The 18,008-nt window shown below is 43.9% G+C and overlaps 1 long non-coding RNA gene across 1 annotated transcript; it reads right to left on the bottom strand.

The window, feature by feature from the left end:
* Positions 1 to 5,038: 5,038 nt before the first annotated feature.
* On the bottom strand, positions 5,039 to 14,075 carry LOC116986601. The gene is made up of 3 exons (XR_004415529.1): positions 14,065 to 14,075; positions 7,220 to 7,226; positions 5,039 to 5,096 (listed from the first exon to the last, which is right to left on the bottom strand). It is a non-coding gene; the product is annotated as an uncharacterized LOC116986601 (long non-coding RNA).
* Positions 14,076 to 18,008: the final 3,933 nt, after the last annotated feature.

An 18,008-nucleotide genomic window follows, 5' to 3' on the forward strand; every position in this document is an offset into this window, starting at 1 on the left:
AGTCAAGATTGTTCTGTCAACAGAAGGCTCAAGGCCCCCGACCATGGGAGAGGAAACAAGGGAAGAGATGTGAACATTTTTTTCACCTTCCATCACAGTGAGGAATGTGGAGGAGTCACTGTGGTGGATGTTTATGCTAAAATGTATGTTGTGTTTTCCGTTGCTTTTTATTTGTATGACTGACTTGGCAAATGAAATTCCTCGTATGTTGCAAAAAATACTTGGCTAATAAAGTATTATTGTGATTGAGATTGTGATTCTCTGGCGCTGTAAGTTGTAAGCGCTGTAAGGTAGCAACTCTACTGCTGCACCATCGTGCCGACCAATTATAATTTTTAAATTGAGTACCTCTCTCTGATACAATTTCTAGCCCTCGATCTTTCTAATCGTGGTATATTAATATTTCATAAGCAATGCAGAACCGTGAAATGCCATCAATCTCATTTTCAACTTCTCATCATAGTCAAGCTTCACCTATCATTAATTATTTTGATTTTATGTAATTCATGCTCCTGAATCGATTGGAAATGTTTATTTGGTTGCAAACAAATATTTAGTTAAACAAATATTCCTATGGTAGACACAAAGTGCTGGGCAACTCAGCGGGCCAGGCAGCATCTCTGGAGAAAAGGAATAGGTGACGTATCAGGTCGAGATTCTTCTTCAGATATTTCTATGGTTCTGTCAAGATCTTTATGATGATATTTCATCATCAAAAAAATGAAGAAAGAGCTTTTTTCTTCTCGGAGAAACAAGTAAAAGCCACAAATGTTGCTCCTTTAGTTATTCTTAACACGCCAGCTCTTTGCTCCTGTCTTGACGATCACCGTCCGATCCTCAATGGATAACTGCGTTCACGGACCTCTCTCTTTCCTTCAGAGCAGGTTCAATTTTGCCTGTCAGACCGAGCTGCAGTTGACAAGATGACGAGGACAGGCACGGAATAAAAGTGCCTGAATGGGGTCAATCAAAAGCAGAGGAGAGCTTTAAAATAGCCCTGTCCACCCTCCACAAACGCGGTGATCTTCACAAAACCCTTCCACTGCACACCTGAAGAAATCAAGCGTGAAAATCACTCCATTTGAACTTAGAAGAAATAAAGGATTTTCATAAAATATACCAAATAATAACGAACCACAGCTACTGATAATAGAGCACGAATCTTCATTGTGAGGATGAAAAACGGCTGATTAGGAAATTACAATCGCTGCAAAGGAATCGTTAATTTCCAAGGGCAAGGCTATAAGGTGCAGATGCACAGCTGTAAGAATCATATTAGATTCATTATTCGCTGTTATCCAAAGGCTAAAATTCTTAACTTAATTTAATTTCATGCAAATTATTCTTACCCCACAGCTGAAAAGTTCTGAGAAGTGTGGAAGCTCACAGCAGTAATTAAAGTTTCCCATTACAATTCCCTGTTCATCCTGCTGGTCTCCATCATTGTAAAAATAGCTGCTAATTCTTACCAATAGGACAATCCACTGAGCTTCACAGAGAGAAGCTGAGAGCAGATTAATAAACCCGACCTCTGGAAATGGGTGGTTGTGGAAATTAGCTGCAGATGGATCATAAGAGCTAGCTGCATGAATACTGTCCAGCTGAAACAGATGGTGTCATTGCGACACCAAGATCTGCTAATTAATTCATGCTCTAATCACAAGATTTTATGGATTACATACTTCGACTTAAAATGAAACAATGGCTGATAACGCGTTTTCTCAAATGCATTGATGGTGTTATGCACACTTGCACAGCGGGTGATGCTAGAACAGTGAGATTGTAACTTTACAGTATGGTTCCAACCTCAAAAACGTGTTGCAACCTCTGAGAATTCAACTTCTATTTAACGGCACTTGTCAAAATTGCTGTTTAATTATCATGTTGATGTACTTGTTAATATGAAAGGAAGTCTTGCGCACTAGTTTATGCAAAGTATTCCACAAGCAGCAAATGTCTCAAAACCTCCGATTCCGTTTGTAACCTTTACTGAAAAAATCACCATGAACATTTTCCTGCTCTCCACATGGTTATCGTGTTCATTAAATCTAGGAGCAGAATTAGGCTCTTCGGCCCATCAAGTCTACTCCGCCATTCAATCTTTCCCTCTCATCCCCATTCTCTTGCCTTCTCCCCATGACCCCAGACACCCTTAATAATCAAGAATCTGTCAATCTCCACCTTAAAAATATCCATTGACGGCCTCCACGGCCATCTGTGGCAATGAATTCCACACATTCACAATCCTCTGACTAAAGAAACTCTTCCTCATCTCCTTTGTAAAGGTACATCCTTTTATTCTGAGGCTATGGCCTCTGGTCCTAGACCCTCCCACGAGTGGAAACATTCTCTCCACACTCACTCCATTCAGGCCTTTCACTATTCACAATAGATAGAATATAGATAGATTCAAGATAGAATCTTTATCACCCATCAGAACAGCGAGAGGAGGGTGAAATTTACTGTGCAATTGCTAATTGAACATAACCCATCCACCTCTAGAGTAGGGGTTGCACGGTGGCGCAGCGGTAGAGCTGCTGCCTTATACAGTGACCTGGGCTCGATCCTGACAATGTCTGCTGTTTGTACAGAGTTTGTACAGTTTGCATTCTGGGTACTCCACTTTCCTCCCACACTCCAAGGAGATATAGGTTTGTTGGTTAATTGGCTTAGATAAAAATTGTAAATTGTCCCTAGTGTGTACGATCGTACTACTGTACGGGGATCACTGGTAGGCACAGACTTGGTTGGCCGAAGGAACTGGTTCCACGCTGTATATCTGAAGTCTAAAGTGAATGATGGCAGGACAGATACTGACAATAGGTCTCTTAACAATAAACTCACTTGAACTTGAACTTAATAGGTTTTAATAAAGCTGGGTGTCCCAAGTTTAATTTATCTTATATCGATATTCCAGCTGTCCGGAATACTTGGAATCTCCATAAAGATTGCAACAGAGGGATCAAAGGTAGGTGCATCGAGTTATAGAATCAAACAGTACAGAAAGAGGCCCTTCGGTCCACTTTATCTGCTTATTTATGTGTATATTAAACTGAACTGTTCTGTATTTTTGTTTACAATACTCTGTTGTGCTGCAGCAAGCAAGAATTTCATTGTTCTATCTGGGACACATGACAATAAACTCTCTTGACTTGACTTGACTTGACTTCTTGTCGATTCCACACACCAGATTAGTTGTTCAGCCAGAGCCAAACGCACTTCTCGGCATCTGCACAATGGTGTCTGTCTTGCGCTTCTTGTGCGTGGTGGTGGAAAGATTGGTGGAAACAGGGCTGCCACGTGAACGCTCTTTTCTTGACCCCAGATGAATACGATGTCAACGGAGATAACGCTGATATCTATCACATTGTCCATCCTGGCGAAAGTGGAGCAGCCATGGCATTAAAATTGAGTAAGCGCTTAGGTGCTGCTAGTCCATTTTGACCAAGTTAAATGTGCCTCTGCAGGACTGAGACAAGCTGCTGAATGGTGCCAGCATGTCCGTGGCCCAGATAAGTGCTGCAGAGAATGAATGGGACATCTGCGGGGTTCTTACAATGAGGTGGAAAATGCATAGAATGGATTGGGTCAATGGAAACCAGATATACATAATGTAAATAATGTTGAGGCCTTACTTTGTTAGTTGTTGATTGGTTGAAATGTTAAGCTTTGTCTGGGTTGTCTGAATCCCAAGGCACATGTTGCATTATTAGATTCCTTCTCGAAGCCTTACCAGATACAATGGATTAGTTACTATGTTTTTGGGTTAGGGAACTGTCAATCATGTACTGTTGTAATCGATAATTGTTATTGGACTGTACAGAGACCACCTCCATGTGGTTCGGCCCCTCAAGGTTCGGGGACTATAAAAGGCAGCCCCATGAGGTCCTTTGTTGATCTTCTGGAAGAACGCTTGGGACTGCGTGACCTTTTGGAGTGTCTCTGCTTGCACGAGGCTAGAAGGGCTTGGCCAAGCAAATACAAGGATCGAACCCGCGGTGGTTAGGTATCGTACAGGGGAATTTGTGTTGTGTTATCCAAAATAAAGTTTAGTTGTTCAAGTGCTTGATTCAGTAATTTATCGACTGAAACTAGACTGGGGGGAGCTTAGAACGAGCTATTTACAACATCTGTAATCTGGATCAAGTCTCACATTTTCTCTTGGAAAGGGGAAAGGAATTCAGACAAAGTACCTTTCGAAAATGACAGCTAGTGACGCACAATGCATAAGCAGATTTTTGATTGTAGTTGTGAAGCACAAACCACAAAGAACCATAGAGCGAAGATAGACACAAACTGCTGGAGTAACTCAGCGGGACAGACATCATCTATGGAGAGAAAGAATGGGTGACGTTTCGAGTTGAGACTCTTCTTCAGTCTGATCAGTTTGAAGAAGGGTCTCGACCCGAAACGTCACCTATTCCTTCTCTCCAGAGATGCTGCCTGTCTCGCTGAGTTACCCCAGCATTTTGTGTCTATCCTCGGTTTAAACCAGCATCTGCAGTTCCTTCCTCCACAAAAACCGCATAGCAGTCTATCATAAAATTGCCACTTCCTTACCAGGACACTACGTGGATTAGAGAGAAAAAATTAAAGAAAATGATGAGGCTATTTGACCTTCCAAAGCCACAGAGGTTGATTGGAAACAAAACATATTACATGGTTGCTGAAGCCTGCAGATATTGAGCAAATCATTAAGCAGGAACATTAAAGCCTGCATGGAGCAGGAAGCACTGAATCATTATCATGCCCAGCTTTGCATATTAGTGAGTTAATGGCATAAATGTGCATATCCACTGTTGGTTAATGCATGTCAGGGTTTAAGATTAAAGAATATCAATGTTTTAATGTGCTTAGATCATCCAATGTCAATTTGGGAAGATAGAAATAAATTTTGCTGATTGATCCTTGCATTTAATTTATTTGAGCAAACAATATTGTACAGGGTGGGACAGAACATCAAAGAGTGAGCCGAAAGGCAGATGGGAAATAATGACTCACCATTCTTGTGAAATGGTTGCTTTATACATTGGAGGATTTAAATGTTACTAGACTAACTGGGACCCGTTGGGTCCAAGTCACACGGGAGACCTGGTCTACCTACACAATCCGTTCCCCAACACAATATTCCACCACTCACGCATAGCCCCCAAATGTGCAGGGACGTATCCCCCAGCACTGCCTCCCCCTCCTCTTGCTTCGAGGACTTAAAAAAGTATGCAATTGCCCCCTCCCCCTCCTGTTCAGCTATAAAATTGCTGGAAGGACTGAGTGTTCCTCAATTGCAACTTTATTGCAAGCTGGGCCAGCAAGGGTTTTAACTGCTACATTTTTCTTAAACTTGAAGTTTTAAAGTTAAAAATTATGAATAACTTGTAAAATATAACATCAATCTGAACAAGACTTGACACAGACCATGGATGGATAGATGGATAGATAGAGATACAAGATGAGAGTTTTAGTAAAATATACGTTTCCAATGCCTTCATGGATTTCCCCAAATCTCTGTGGGTAGATAATAGTCAACTTCATGGAGGTATCTAACGTCACAACTTAGTGACTTTAGAGTTATAGGAAGTCCGCGACGACCAGCGATCACCCCATACACTAGCTCTATCCTACGCACTAAGGACAATTTTATTAAAACCAATTAACCTACAAACCGCAACATATTTGGAGTGCGCAAGGAAACCGGAGCAAACCCACGCAGTCAAAGGTAAAATGTACAAAATCCGTGCAGACAGCACCTGAGGTCAGGGTCGAACCTGGATTTCTGGAGCTATAACACAGCAACTCTACCGCTGCGCCGCTGTGCCACCATAAGAGCCCACATATGAGAATCATGGTCATGGACACAGAGCACAGAAGCAGGTCCTTCGGCCCAACTTGACCATGCCAACCAAGATGCCCCATCGACACTAATCCCACCTGCCTGCATTTGGCCCATATCCCTCTAAACCTTTTCTATCCATGAACCAGTCCAAATGTCATTTGAATTTTGCCTCAACTACCTCCTCTAGCATTTTGTTACATAAACCCACCACCCTCTGTGTGAAAAATTTGCCCCTCAGGTTCCTATTAAGTCTTTCCCTGTTCACATATCTATGTCCCTTGGTTCTTGATTCCCCTACTCTGGGTAAAAATTCTCTGCACTATTTCCAGCTTAAGAAAGGACCAAAATTGTTACAGAGGACAGATATCCACTCTGAAGGACATTAGAGAAACCGACGGGTTTTTGAACAATATCCAGAAGTTTCAAGTTTATTTTTCTGTATTGTCAGATTATGAATTTAAATTCCCAAGATTCCTGGATGACATTTGAGCCCCTATTTTTGGATTCTAGTCGAGCAACTTACTCATCATGCTATCATATCTGATTAAATATGAAATAATTTATTAATAAAATACAGATGCTTCCCGACTGAAGTATGTCCCATGGTCCCAAGTCAGATGTTACGTAAGTCAGAAACAGAAGTGCTACTGTGTGCGCATGAATATACTATTCGACGTGGAGACTACATCGGCGCTCTGACATGGACACCACATGGGAGATCCAACGCGGAGACCACGTGGAAGCTCCCATGCAGAGACCATGGGGAGGCTCCAGCACGGAGAGCACATAGGAGCTCCGACGTGGAGACCATGGGAGTGTCCGACGTGAAGACTACGGGGGAAGCCCACGTGGGAGTATTCAACAGAACGGCTGACTCGGTTGCTGAAACAGAGAAGCAGATGGTAGTAGTGGCCTTCCACCCAGAGTATCGGGGCATGCAACTTGGAAATAAAGCAGTGGGCTTCAAAAATGTTTCACGTAAATGCAAGTTTACAGACGTCATGGCTTTTAGTAAAGAATCACCATTCTGTGAGAGCTAAATATAATGAAATGGATCAGCTTGAATTTTGGTATACAGTAAACCCTTGCAATAACAGACCTCTATACGGTGGATTTCAGTTCTAGCGGACCAAGGATCCCTTTACACCGCCACCCCCCCCCACATCCACCTGTTCCCCACTGAGCTGACGCCATGTGACGGGAGCTTCCATTAGCGGGAGCGGAGATAGCGAGCAGCATGAAGGCAGCGGGAGTACCAGGCCCGTCCCTGGGACACCGCGTGCAGGGTCGAGAGCTCCTCGGCTCCCCTGGCCGGTGAATTCCCTTTGGTTTAAACCCCATCCCAAAGCTGCATCTTGTCCCTCCCAGCCATGGGTTAAACATTACCCCCTCACTCAGTTATTGACAATCAGCAAAACGGACACCATCCTTCCCCCTGAAGAAGGGTCTTGACCCGAAAGGTCACCCATTCCTTCTCCAGAGATGTTGCCTGTCCCGCTGAGTTACTCCAGTATTTTGTGTCCATCTTCAGTTTAAACCAGCATCTGCGGTTCCTTCCTACACATCCTTCCCCCCGGTCAGTTATTGCGAGGATATACTTTACTTACATATCAGAGTGCTGAAAAATAAACTGAAAAATAAAGGGGAAATCATGCTTGACTAATCTTCTGGAATTTTTTGAGGATGTAACCAGGATGATGGACAAGGGAGAGCCAGTGATAAGGTCCCACTTTAGTGGGCAAAATCAGAGACACCTGGTTTTGGGGGTAGGGTGTTGACACGAATAGAAAATTGGTTGGCAGACAGGAAACAAAGAGTAAGAATTAGCGGGTCCCTTCCAGAATGGCAGGCAGTGACTAGTGGGGTACCGCAAGGCTCGGTACTGGGACTGTAGCTATTTACAATATATACTAATGATTTGGATGAAGGGATTAAAAGTAACTGTAACAAATTTGCAGATGACACAAAGCTGGGTGGCAGTGTGAACTGTGAGGAGGATGCTATGAGGATGCAGGGTGACTTGGACAGGTTGGGTGAGTGGGTAGATGCATGGCAGATGCAGTTTAATGTGGATAAATGTGAGGTTATCCACTTTGGTGGCAAAAACAGGAAGGCAGATTATTATCTAGATGGTGTCAAATTGGGAAAAGGGGAAGTACAACGGGATCTGGGGTCCTTGTTCGTCAGTCAAGCATGCAGGTACAGCAGGCAGTGATGAAAGCGAATGGCATGTTGGCCTTCATAAAAAGAGGAGTTGAGTATGGGAGCAAAGTTTGTTGCAGTTGTACAGAGCTCTAGTGAGACCACACCTGGAGTATTCTGTGCAGTTTTGGCTCCAAACTTGAGGAAGGACATTCTTGCTATTGAGGGAGTGCAGCGTAGGTTCACGAGGTTAATTCCCGGGATGGCGGGACTGTCATATGTTGATAGATTGGAGTGGCTGGGCTTGCATACTCTGGAATTTAGAAGGATGAAGGGATCTTGTTGGAACATATAAGATTATTAAGGGTTTGGACACACTAGAGGCAGGAAACATGTTCCCAATGTTGGAGGAGTCCAGAACCAGGGGCCACAGTTTAAGAATAAGGGGTAAGCCGTTTAGAACAGAGAGGAGGAAAAACTTTTTCACACAGAGATTTGTGAGTGTGTGGAATTCTCTCCTCAGAGTGCGGTGGAGGCTGGTTCTCTGGATGCTTTCAAGAGAGAGTTAGATAGAGCTCTTAGGGATAGCGGAGTTAAGGGATATGGAGAGTAGGCAGGAACGGGGTACTGATTGTGGATGATCAGCCATGATCACATGGAATGGCGGTGCTGGCTCGAAGGGCCAGAATGGCCTACTCCTGCACCTACTGTCTATTGTCTATAAAGTAGATTAAAAACAGTATTTTAGAATGTGAAAGTATATAGTCACTAAAGAAACACCATGTACAACATGGAGCCGGCTGTGGACCTGGTGCAGGGTTTCAATACAAAACATCAACAATGTTTTTCCCCTGACAGATGCTGTTCCTCCAGCAGTTAGCTATTTTGCTGTAGATTCCAGCCTCTGCAGTCTTGTCTCCCCAAGCCATTGTTGTGATTGGCCTACCTTCACTTTCACCGCGTGACGGATTGCATTGCTCCCAACAAACGAGTCTGTCCGATGCAGATGGTCCATCCTTGAAAAAAATTCCATCCCTTTACAGAATAAACCCCCAACTCAAAATAAAGCCCCTTGATCTCTTTATCATGGCGCTGTCTTTAATGAGAGAGATTTCATTCGAAAGCCAAATCTTCCACTGATTAGATTGATCTTACAGTCCTGACATTTAGTTACTTCCTTTCAATATCCCAGAAAATACATGGGGAAATTTTGCTTTTTATTGCAAATTTGAACATTTAAGACAAAAATGTAATAAAGGCAAAGGCTAACAAAAAACTCCATCAATTTCTTGCATGCTTCTCATAGTCAATATCTTCATCGACTAAATGTGATGGATGAAATCTTGAGCCTTTTAAAACCTTAACCTGCAATCTCTATTAACAGATATGGATTAATTCTCCACTACTTTAATATGAATCCTTCATGAACTCATTTTTATTCAAATACATCAGCATCTCCAGATTGCAGGAACAGTATTAAGTGTTAAAGGATTGTTTTTAAATTATCACTGTGTTTTTGGAAGTGGCTAATCTGTAAAAAAAAAAAGGACCCTGCTGCACAAAAGCAGAAATGCTTCCAAGGCAGTGATTTCCATCATTGCTCAGGGATGTACATGGTAATGGAAACAGCGAATATTGTCGCAGTTTGGGAACAGGGCAACAAGATGGGAACCAGTCAGTGAATGGAAGAAAGATTCAGATCAAACTCACACTTGCTGCATCAAAACATTGGCCACGGGGTATGATGCAAAAATATTATCTGACTGATTGCTTTTCATGCTGATTTATACTTGTATCGTTCATTATATATTCTTAGACATTTTGCAGTAAGAACATAGAACTGTACAGCACAAGAACAGGCCCATTGACCCATAATGACTAGGCTATGCCAAAACCATCTCTTGTCTACTTGCACATAATTCATATCCCTATATTCCCTGGATATCCATATGCCCATCCAAGAGCTACTATCATTTCTGCCTCAACCACCAACCCCAGCTATGCGTTCCAGGCACTCACCACCCTCTGTGTAAAAAATGTTTCCCCGCACATCTCCTTTAAAGTTTGCCCCTCTCACCTTAAAGCTATGCCCTCTAATTTTTAATATTTCCATCCTGGGAAGAGGGTTCTGACTATTATAATTATGATCCTATCATAATTTTAGATACTTCTCACAGGTCTCCCCGCAACCTTTGGCATTCCACAATCCAAGTCTGTCTAGCCTCTCCCTGCAGCTAATACTGTCTCATCCAGGTAATGGGCAAAATTCTGGTAAATGTTTGAAACAACTGAAATCACAATGAAGAAGTATTGGAGCTGATTTCATGATATTTATGCAATGGCAACATATAACATTGTAACGGAAAAAACAAATCTTCCTGAGAAGATTACGGAGAGTCGGATTGTCAAGGAAGTCTCTCTCTAACTTCTACAGGTGCACAGTCGAGAGCATACTGACCGGTTGCATTGTGGCTTGGTTCGGCAATTTGAGCGCCCTGGAGAGGAAAAGACTACAAAAAGTAGTAAACACTGCCCAGTCCATCATCGGCTCTGACCTTCCTTCCATCGAGGGGATTTATCGCAGTCGCTGCCTCAAAAAGGCTGGCAGTATCATCAAAGACCCACACCATCCTGGCCACACACTCATCTCCCTGCTACCTTCAGGTAGAGGTACAGGAGCCTGAAGACTGCAACAACCAGGTTCAGGAATAGCTACTTCCACACAGCCATCAGGCTATTAAACCTGGCTCGGACAAAACTCTGATTATTAATAACCACTTTCTGTTATTTGCACTTTACCAGTTTATTTATTCATGTGTGTATATATTTATATCATGGTATATGGACACATTTATCTGTTTTGTAGTAAATGCCTACTATTTTCTGTGTGCTTAAGCAAAGCAAGAATTTCATTGTCCTATACAGGGACACATGACAATAAACTCACTTGAACTTGAACTTGAAATTAAAATAACGCATATGCTAGAATTCTGAAACAAAAACAAAGAAAATCCATCCTGGAAATACTCAGCAGACTAGTTGGCACCAGTGAATTTAGGTCTGATGAAAATAACATTGTAACCTGGGGTAATCAAGTGTGTAGGATTGACTATAAGCCGTGCCAAATGCATAACTTTTGCCAGCTACTGATGTCTAGACAACATGTGCAATTAGTAGCACCTTCTGCACTTCAGTTGCAACAGCACAGTTACATTGAGATCCAAGCATAGCCGATCAATGTAGTGACAAAGTGGATGAAACCATGTCCCATGATGAAGGACCAAAATTGGCATAATGCTTATCTGGGCATCACCCTTCCAGCTATCAGTGGTCCAGTCATCCGCAGGAGAGGTCCACAACCACATTGCCAAATGCTTGGAGCTTTTACCTTCAGCCACTGGCATGTAGCTGTACGCATATCTGTAAATCCAGGCTACTCTTCTACTTCGAGGATCATTTGCTCCACTCCTATTCTGAGAGGCAGAAGATATTAGTGTGTGAATTATTTTAATGTGTGTGGGAGAGAAATTTGTGTTGTACCTGTGCCCTGAATCTGACTTTTCTTGGGGCCCAGCTCAGAACGTAACGGACACAAAATAACACATCTGCTAGATCAGTGCTTAAGAAGGAACTGCAGATGCTGGAAAATCGAAGGTAGACAAAAATGCTGGAGAAACTCAGCAGGTGAGGCAGCATCTATGGAGCGAAGGAAATAGACAACTTTTCAGGTTGAGACCCTTCTTCAGACTGATGTGAGGGTGAGGAGGGGGGGGGGGGAGAAGAAAGGAAGAGGCAGAGACAGTGGGCTGAGGGAGAAGTGAGCAGGGGAGGAGAAAGTAGGGACTACCTGAAATTAGAGAATTCAATGTTCATATCACTGGGGTGTAAACTGCCCAAGCGAAATATGAGGTGCTGCTCCTCCAATTTACGGTGGTCCTCACTCTGGCCATGGAGGAGGCCCAGGACAGAAAGGTCAGATTCAGAATGGGAGGGGGAATTGAAGTGCTGAGCCACCAGGAGATCAGGTTGGTTAATGCGAACCGTGCGGAGGTGTTGGGCGAAGCGATCGGCAAGCCTACGCTTGGTCTCACCGATGTAGAGCAGCTGACACCTAGAGCAGCGGATGCAATAGATGAGGTTGGAGGAGGTGCAGGTGAACCTCTGCCGCAACTGGAAAGACAGCTTGGGTCCTTGAATGGAGTCAAGGGGGGAGGTAAAGCGACAAGTGTAGCATTTTCTGTGGTTGCAAGGGAAAGTGCCAGGAGAGGGGGTGGTTTGGGTGGGATGAGACAAATTGACCAGGGAGTTATGGAGGGAACGGTCTCTGCGGAAAGCAGACAGGGGTGGAGATGGAAAGATGTGGCCGGTGGTGGGATCCCGTTGGATGTGGCGAAAATGTCGGAGGATTATTTGTGGTATGTGACGGCTGGTAGGGTGGAAGGTGAAGACAAGGGGGACTCTGCCCTTGTTGCGAGTGGGGGGATGGGGAGTGAGTGCAGTTACGGGGTATAGAAGAGACCCTGGTGAGAGCCTCATCTATAATAGAAGAGGGAAACTCCCGTTCCCTGAAGAATGAGGACATCTCCGATGCCCTGGTTTGGAACACCTCATCCTGGGTGCAGATGCGGCGTAGACTGAGGAATTGGGAGTAGGGGATGGAGTACTTACAGGAAACAGGGTGGGAAGAAGTGTAGTCCAGATAGCCATGGGAGTCAGTGGGTTTATAGTGGATGTCGGTCAGTAGTCTATCACCTGCGATGGAGATAGTGAGGTCTAGAAATGGTAGGGAAATGTCGGAAATGGTCCAGGTGTATTTGAGTGCCGGATGGAAGTTAGTGGTGAAATGGATGAAGTCAGTGAGTTGTGTGTGGGTGCAGGAGGTGGCACCAATGCAGTCATCGATGTAGCGGAGGTAGAGTTTGGGATTAGGGCCCTGGTATGCTTTGAACAAAGATTGTTCGACGTACCCTACAAAGAGGCAGGCATAGCTAGGGCCCATGCGCGTGCCCATAGCTACGCCTTGTATTTGGAAGAAATGGGAGGTCAAATGAAAAGTTGTTACGGGTAAGGACCAGCTCCGCTAGGCGCAGGAGAGTATCAGTAGACGGGGATTGGTTGCTTCTGCAGTCGAGGAAGAAACGGAAGACTTTAAGACCCTCCTGGTGGGGGATGGAGATGTAGAGTGACTGGACGTCCATGGTGAAGATGAGGGAATGGGGGCCTAGAGAATGGAAGTCCTCGTGTAGACGAAGAGTGTGTGAGGTGTCTTGAACATAGGTAGGTAGGGAGGCTAGATCAGTGGTGAGTTTCTCGAACAAGACAGTTTATTGCAAGCCTTAACAGTGCGCACTGAAAAACAATCTGAGGGAACCCAGAGTGCTTCAAAGATTCACAGCACCTACAGCATTTTCCTATTCTCACGACACAACAGTTGTTTATGGATTCGACATTTTGTAACTAAGTCATCGTCTATCTTCGGTTTAAACTAGCATCTGCAGTTCCTTCCTATACATCATTATCAATGTCTCTGTAACCTTTCATCTGTCTTTCCCCAGTTATCTTGAAACCTTATGTTCCCTGTTACTTAGACCATAACTAACAGGCACAATACATTTTAATGCCCCTTATCAGTTTTATCACTCTCTGCTTAGTTTACAATCCGCTGAAGAAGGGTTTCGACCCGAAACGTTGCCTATTTCCTTCGCTCCATAGATGCTGCCTCACCCGTTGAGTTTCTCCAGCATTTTTGTCTACTTACAATCCTCAATGTTTATTTTAACTAAACTAGCTGTGCTGTGGAATGCCAACACCATGATGGGTATGCTTATTGCCTCACTAACATCCTCAGGTTCCCTATGTTTGCTATTTTTCCCATCATACTTCTTCAGTAAGTAAGGTCTTGGGTTAAAAAGATTATAAACAACTCATCAAAATTTCCGACAACAATGTGGGATGGCTATTGCACACCACATAGTGCCAGAGTGATACAGTGGAAAGGTCCAAGGTGAGTGGAGACCACACACTAGTGCACAGAATTGTTAACAAGCACAAACAGATTTGTTCATAAGTTCTCGGAACAGAATTAGGACATGCAGCCCATCAAGTCCACTCCACCATTCAATGATGGCTGATCTATCATTCCCCCTCAACTCCATTCTCCTGCCTTCTCCCCATAACCGCTGACACTTGTACTAATCAAGAATCTGTCAACCTCCGCCTTAAAAATATCCATTGACTTGTCCTCCAAAGCCTCCTGTGCCAATAAATTCCCCACTCTGGGCAAGAGACTCTGTGCGTCATTTTGAAGATCAATACCGAACCTGTGTGTCATAATTTTAAATATCCTTTTTCAGCCCTGATCGGGGTATGATCCATGTCCTGCTGTTGGCTTTGTTATTGAAAGAGTTTCAAATGGGGATGAATGCTGGGATTATCTGAGAATTCTTGAGTTGATAACAGAAGATGGTGATTAATTTAGTTTAGTTTAGTTTGGAGATACAGCACAAAACAGGCCCTTCAGCCACCCGAATCTGCAACGACCAGCGATCCCCGCACATTAACGCTATCCTACACACACTAGACAATTTACACACACACCAAGCCAATTAGCCTGCAAACCTGTACGTCTTTGGAGTGTGGGAGGAAACCAAAGATCTCAGTGAAAGCCCACGTGGTCATGGGGAGAACGTACTTCTCCGTACAGACAGCACCCGTAGACGGAATCGAACCCGGGTCTCTGGCGCTGTAAGCACCGCAATGCAGCAACTCTACCGCTGCGCCACCGTGCTTAATGAAGCTCCTGATGATACTTGGTCCAAAGGAATTTCCCTGATGAACTCCAGCAACGACTGACCTCTGAGAAACCACAACCATCTCAAATTCCGACACCAGTTCACTGGAGGCATTTACCAAGGCCCGCAGTGAACACAATTAAGCTGAGACTTTGTAGTCTGTCTTCAGGCAAATGTCATCTGAATCACAACATGAGATTGAGGTCTTAAAATCATTCGTGTGGTGCTATTTTTAATTTACGTAATGAGTTGCTAAGGGTAATTTGCGTTACATTTCAGCCTAATTACGTTCCCGCAATCACATGGGGAATAAGGTGGCCTGATGCATGGTTTTGTTGTCCTTTCCATCTTATTTCTCTTTCAACTTGTCTTTAATACAATGGAAAATAGTGGTTAATTTGAATTATTGTCAAGGAAAGAGGGTGAAAATGTTAGGCGTATTCTTACTAGGGTTCGCACTCAAGCAACTTTCTCTCGAATTCTCCACGCTGATTATTGCAGGCTGCACAACAGACAGACTTGTGACACAATCCTGAAAGGGGTATCAAGGCTGAAGCAATAATTATTCTCCACAAATCCATCGCACTTTTATTATGAAGATAGACTCAAAATGCTGGAGTAACTCAGCAGGATAGGCTGAGTCCCTGTCCTGCTGCCTGTCCCGCTGAGTTACTCCAGCATTTTGCGTTTATTTTTGATGTAAAGCAGCATCTGCAGTTCCTTCCTACACCACTGGGTTGTAAGCAGCCCAAATGAAATATGAGGTGTTGTTCCTCCAATTTTACCATCCTGTGGTCAGCTTACCAGAGGTAACCAGGCTTCCAGTCACAACTGTTGATGTCTGTCCCTGGACATGGTCCTGACGGCTTTTTGATCGTGAAAACCGCAATAGTTCTGTTCACCTGTCTGTAAATACCTTGGATATTTAACGCCGCTAACACAGATATAAATAATTAAGATATATACTTATTAAATTTAAACAGAAAAAAACCATGTATTTAAAACTATTTATCTCTCTTAAATTAATTCGAAACATTAATTAAAAATGATAAAACATGGTGTTGAGTAGCTTTAGACTTCAGCAGGGGGCCTGATGTTGTCACAGCTAGAACAAGCTAACTGATACGATTTATAGGGGCCCTACAGCTTTAGAAGAGGAAGCCTTAGGGCTGCAGCTTGTGGCAGATATCACCGAGGGAGTCCTCACTGACGCACAGAGCATCTTGCACCTGACCTTCACTAAAACTCAAGGAGCAGAATGGTTTGCTAAGCCAACTAGAGCAAAAGTGGTTTCTTGCCTAGACCCCATCTTGGTTCCCCCCCCACCCCCCTTCTTCTGTTTTGCAACAGCTTTGAGTATCTTACATTCCCTCAACAGGATCGCACGGCTCCCATGCAGGCTTCCATGGATGGGATGTGCAGCGCAGAGGCAGAAGGCCCCCAGGACGCGGCGAGGAGCCGAGTGACCCAGCGGGCCTAGAGCAACACGGCGGCTCGTCTCACCGTAAACGAAGAGGGACCCAGCTGGCGGAGGCCAAGAATGAAACAGGTCCCAGCAGGGGAGGCGCCGAGAACAACACAGGTCCCAACAGGGCACCATCGAGAACTAATAGGGACCCAGTGGGGCACGGCATCCAAGAACGAAACTGAACAGGTCCCAGCAGGGAAGGCACTGAGAATACAGGGCCACGAGAACAAAGCTGGGCTCCGCCAAGGAGGGACCCAGCAGGGGGCTGCCGAAAACCAAGAAGGACCTGGAAGACTGCATGAGAGTGGGCAAAGCTGCAGAGGGAATATCAAAGCTGTTGCAAAACAGAGGAGGGGGGACCAAGATGGGGTTGAGGCAGAAAACCACTTTTGCTCGGTTTAGCAAACAATTCTGCTCCTTGAATTGTAGTAAAGATCGTGTGCAAGATGCTCCGTGCGGCCGCAGCCGATTCGCCGCTGCAAGAAGAAAAGACTATACTAATAATGTTTGAAACTTTGTCTCCACTGGAAGACTTCTTTTACCTTCCATCACAGTGAGGAGGTGCCTGTAGGAGTGTCACTGTGATGGAAGTCTGTATTAAATTGTGTTTAATTGTGTGTTTTGTTGCTTTCTTATTAAGGGCCTGTCCACTGTACGAAGTAATTCAAGAGCTCTCCTGAGTTTAAAAAAAATCAAACTCGTGGTAAGTACGTAGAATGTACGTAGCGGCTACATCGGAGCTCGTGGATGTCCCGTAGCGACTCCTAATGCTAACGGCAGGTACTCGGGAAAAGCAGTAACTCGTGAAGTTTTTTCAGCGCTGTGAAAAATGTCCGAGTACCTACGAACGGCTATTACCGTAATTCTCCGAAATTTAGTTCAAACTTGTTTTTGAATGACAAATAAAGAAATTAAATTCAATTCAAATGCAGTGACTCATTGTGTACTGTCTAGGTGAGATCTGCTGTATGATTTTACCAAGTGTATGCAAAAAGAAAATAATTTCAATTTACATAGGTACACGTGACGTTAAAATATCCCAGTCAGGATACAATCCAAGCTGAATACCATCTTGTGCACTTTTGATTTAAAACAATTAGTTTGTGCGGAAGCTTTAGTCAGAATGAAATCCTTCAGCACTTGCACTCCACAAGATTTCAGGAACTTGAATTATCAAAACTTTGCAAAAGTTATGCAGCAGCTCAGGAAATCAATATGGAACTAACCTGAAAATAGTTGATGATCTTTTTATAAAGCACAGGTCAGGAAAGCAAGGTCGATAGACACAAAATGCTGGAGTAACTCAGTGGGACAGGCCGCATCTCTGGATAAAATGAATGGGTGACGTTTCGGGTCGAGACCCTTCTTCAGATTGCTTCAGACTCTTCCTCATATGGGTATCAACTCGAAACGTCAGCCATCTCTTATATCCAGTTGCTGCCTGTCCTGCTGAGTTACTACAGCATTTTGTGTTTACTTCGGTGTAAACCAGCATCTGCAGTTCCTTCCTGCACATCAGGAAAGCAAGGGTCAGGCTCTTTGTGTTACAGATCATATATTAAGACAGAACATCATCTCCAACACTGAGCTCTTGTGCCACCCGGATGTCCACCCTGGACAGCACATTGGAGCTGCAGCATCAGCTCCTACATCGTCCAAAAAATAAATGTTCTGCAATATTTGGACCTCAACCCATACCTTGCGTTTCTGTCAATCGGTTTAATCATTCTAAAACATATCTAAGGCAAAATTTCAGTCTCTCTAGAAATGATCC

The sequence above is a fragment of the Amblyraja radiata genome, chromosome 24 (assembly GCF_010909765.2).
Source record: "Amblyraja radiata isolate CabotCenter1 chromosome 24, sAmbRad1.1.pri, whole genome shotgun sequence".
Classification (NCBI taxonomy): Eukaryota; Metazoa; Chordata; class Chondrichthyes; order Rajiformes; family Rajidae; genus Amblyraja; species Amblyraja radiata.